The sequence below is a fragment of the Suncus etruscus genome, chromosome 13 (assembly GCF_024139225.1).
Source record: "Suncus etruscus isolate mSunEtr1 chromosome 13, mSunEtr1.pri.cur, whole genome shotgun sequence".
In the NCBI taxonomy this organism is placed as follows: domain Eukaryota; kingdom Metazoa; phylum Chordata; class Mammalia; order Eulipotyphla; family Soricidae; genus Suncus; species Suncus etruscus.
The window spans coordinates 13,725,001-13,729,629 of NC_064860.1; positions in this window are offsets into that span (position 1 = coordinate 13,725,001).

Below are 4,629 nucleotides of genomic sequence, written 5' to 3' on the forward strand. Positions count from 1 at the left end.
CCTTACTCAGTGCTATGTACATGATGAGGACTCCAGGTATGTATCTCAGAGTCATCACCACAGATAATTTAAAAAATAATTCCCAGTGTGTCATCTGCATTGTTTTTGTAAGCTTGATGAGCCCAATAGGACAGGGGTCTTCATTATTTTCCATGTCTTGTGAATCATCCTACATGTGAATGGTCATTTAAAAGTCATAAATACAAATGTATTCAGAACTTCAAAGCCAAGTAGATATTTTAGCATTTTCATAGTCTCAGAGTCATTATAAAGCAATTGGGGTGTTGAAGTTACTAAAATGCTGTTGAACTGGTCCTTCCAGCTGTGGTTAAGATACTCCTACTTTTTGTTTTATTTTCATTTTCCCCCATATTATTTTACCTCAAAGTGCAGGACTTAGCAGCTGGAGTCACCACAGGGCCTGATTAATGGCTGTGGGTCCCAGATGGTAGAAGCCAGACAATTTTTCTGGCAAATACCTCTATAAGCTGGAGAGAGAGAGAGAGAGAGAGAGAGAGAGAGAGAGAGAGAGAGAGAGAGAGAGAGAGAGAGAGAGAGAGAGAGAGAGAGAGAGATCTTCCTTTTATTAGCACTTGAGCTGAATGCCCAGCAGCCGCTTCTTGGCTGGTTTCCATTCAAACTACAGTTGGCGCCTGTGAAAATGGCTTTGGCTCCAGTATCTTCTGTGTGACTGTCTATCATGATGAGTTTTCCCTGCTGATGGTTTCTATTTTTATGAATAGTTGAAAATACATGTTTCACATAAGAGTACTGACCTCCTTTTATCTCTCCAGTGGAAATTCTTTCATAAAAAAAAGTGTCATCTCTTTTATAAAATTATGCTTTGTGAGGGGCTATTTATAACACTGTGAAAATTAGAGAACTTAGTACTCCATTTGACATTCAGGAAAAAAAATGCTGAGTATCAAATTGCACGGGAAGTTGGGGCGAAATGATCTCATGAAAAAAATGAATAGTTCTCACTATTTTCCACTGGCCCCTGAGAATATCCACTCCCAAATAGCTACAGAACAGTAGTATTACCCTCCAATAAGGTAAAATCAGCATCAAAAGCTAAATCATGCCATACCATGTTTGAGGACATAGAAATTGTTCTAAGATATGCATGTTTTCAATATGTGCAGTACTTGCTATGTGGGTTCTCCAGCTGAATGCTTTCTGAAAGAAATCATGACTCTAGGGGTGACTATCAAGAACCTAATGCACAAGGTTTTTATTCAGCTTGCCTTTTTCTTCAAGCAAGAGCCGCCTCTAAAACGCTAGTCATTATTCTGTGAGTTCAGACTTCTTGGCTCATCCACAAGCAGTGTCTGCTGACATTTTCTCATTCATTGCTGCCCTTTATGTGAGTTTCAAAAGTCTTGAAATGTTTCTCCTACCTGGAAATTGAAGATATTCTAAGCCAAAGTAAGTAATTACATGGATTCTTAAACTCTCTAGATGCCGCTCTTTAAATGTCCTACAGAAAAGGAAGAGAGAGAAACTCAAGGTGTGGGTCCCCTCAATAAGGAAGGAAGGAGCTTCCTTATTTTAATTTATTAGGGTTTTTTTGTTCACTTGATTGTTTGTTTGGAGGCCACATCACACTGTTCTCAGAACTTACTCCTGGCTCTGTAGTTAAAAATCACTCCTGGAAGTGTTGAAGGGACCATATGTAGTGATTGAACCAGGGTCACCCATATGCAATCATCTATACTATACCTCCCTGGTCCCAAGAAATTTCCTTAAAAGGCAATGTATACATAATACATTATATAACTGCATGCTCATGTTTATTAGTTAATAAGTAGCCTCTTAAGTGCAAATTTTATTGCTATTGTTTTGTGGCTTTATTTGTCCTTGTTCAGGATTTACACCATGTTTGTGTCCAGGGATCTCTCCAGCAGTACTTACATGGTAGACTATCTGTGGTGTCAGGGTAGAACTTGGATCAGCCACTGCAAAGCCTAGACTAGCTCTCCAGTCCTTAAATGCAAGTATTTTTGTGGAAGATATAAGAAAGTTTTCCCTCAATAGCTGAAGAATCCTGTGTCGAAGGGTCAGGGGCTGGTGATTTATTCTGCAGAGTACCTGTGAAATTGTTTTGTGTTGATCCTTAAATCTGAAAACTGGAGCATGATTCAAATTATGAATACTTTTAATAATGCTTATTATAAAATCAAATATTTATACTTTATTTTGGGGGAAATAGGTAGGGGTCAGAGGAAAACTTACCTGCTACTCAGGAACTACTCCTGGTTCTGGTACTCGGGATTACTCCTGGTAGTGCTCAGGGGACCATATGATATGTCAAGGATCAAATCTGGGTCAGCTATGTGCAAGCCAAGTGTTCTGCTTGGTGTACTATTCTACCATCCTGACAATTGTTTGGCATGATGCAACTGTTTTATTTTGTTGTTTTATTTATTTAAAGAAAATGTATCCTATAGCTGACAGTTAATCATAACACATTTGTTTCCAGATAAGTGAAAGCAAAGTTATCAAAAAGTGGAAATAAATAATAAAATAGAAGAGAAAAAAAAGGAAGAAAAAGTACAATAGCAAGCTAATTTGTTAAAATTATTGTATCACCAATGAAGTCATTAATACAATAGCAGAAGGTTTATTATGCTCTTGTTATATGTCCAGTCTGCTAAACTTGGGTGTTCCTTTAGTGATGACAGCATTAAAAAAAATAAAACTGCATTACTACAAATTTTAGGGGCATATACTCAGCTGCAGGGCAATGTGGAAGGAGACCCAGATCTAATATAGTGACTATGTTTGTGGGCATGGTTAGAGCTGCTAGGATTTCCCAAATGAAGGGAGATACAGGAGAGGGTGCCCACACTTGTGCAAAAAAAAAAAAAAAAAAAAAAGCTGTGGTGGTATCTGCCCAACACCTGAAGTGTGATCAGATTAGTGTCCTTGCAATGAAAGGTAGAAGGCCAGTGATGACGCAGGTCATTGGGGAAGTGCTGGTTCTGGGTGATGGAGGCAGCAACCATGGCTTTAACAGGGCTGGAGATTGACCCACCTACTCCTCTTGAGATGGCCAGCTTTTTACTCCATGTTCCAAAGCAGCCATAATCTTTCACAGCTTGGTTTACAACTTGTTTGAGAAAAGAATCACAATTGTTTTATATATTGATTGCAGTGGTATGTTAATAACTATATGCATTGATCAAATCTTGAAAAACTATACACTAAAAAGTAAATTTTATTACAGATATTATATATCGATAAAATATTTCATTTTAAACAAAATCATAAATTATGATAAATTTGATAATTACATTTATAAAGTGCCTTCATAAATGCTTCAATTTATTCAAGAAGAAGATAATTCATTGCGTCATGGCACAAAAGAATGTATCCTATACCCTTCTGGATTCTTGGGATGTTGGATAAATAATCAAACATTCATTGGGCAGACTAAGAGGAAATGTAGGGAGAAAATGATTAATAAAATGTATTCCTCCTGTACATATGAAAGAACCAGAACAACTCAGTAGCTTACTCAGGTAGACCCAAAAATCATCTATTAATAAACTTAGCTCAATTAGAGAACATTGGAAAAAGAAATAAAAGGACAGGTAGGGTAAGGGCCAACATTTCTGTCAAACAATAATATGCTAATCTAAATTCCAATAAGGAGATTAGGTCGTCCAGGAAAATGCATTTTCAAAGGTAACCATCCTGCTTTCAGGAACCCTCCAATAAAATAAACCTTTAGCCAAAGACATATTTTGTGTTTCAAAATTTTGCTTCCCTCCAATTGTTTTGTTTTTTTTATAATCTGATCATGTATGAAGACTTTTCAAAAATTTAAAACTGGAACTCACATATGACTAAGAGATTCCAATCCTTGGCATCTATCCCAAGAACACAAAAGCATTAATTTGAACAGATATATGTGTAGCTATGTTCATTGTAACACTATTTACATTAACCAAAATATGGAAACAGCCCAATTTTCCAGAAATAGACAACTGGATACAGAAATTATGCCACAAGTTCACAGTGGGGTCCTACTCTGTAGAGTCATGCAGCATACATGTCTCCATTATCAAGGGAGGCACACTCCAGACGTGGCTTTTGGCTTTCCTGGTGCAGTGCCTAATTTTCCTCCCAAGAAATATCTCAGCCAGAAGGCCCTTGGAGAGGTTAATTTCTTAACTTCAGCGTGGATTACTGGCTATATTTCTGACATGCTGTAACATTATATTTCTCTTTTCCTTTTATTTGATTTTGTCTCCTTTTCTACTACAGAAATTCGGCCTTAGCTATCCTGCAGTCACAAAGAAATTTCAGTACCAAAGAAAGCTCGCCAAAAGCTCCCCACTGGCTAGTTTATTTGTAACTCTTAGATTGAGTACAGCCTGGCGCCGGCAACTTGTTTTTCTGGGTCTAGCTCCATGGTGGTAAACAATAATATCCGTCCCCCCCAAATCCATTTTCCAGCCACTGAAAAAACATTTCTTCCAGAACCTGTTTCTTGAAAAACCTGTTGTTTTTGCTAACCCAAAAACATCTCTAGCTCATGTTTTGCCTTACCTCTAGCAGGGCTCTACATGGGGTAGTTATTTGATATGTAGATTCTAGGGTCCGGTACCATTGTGTTGTCCC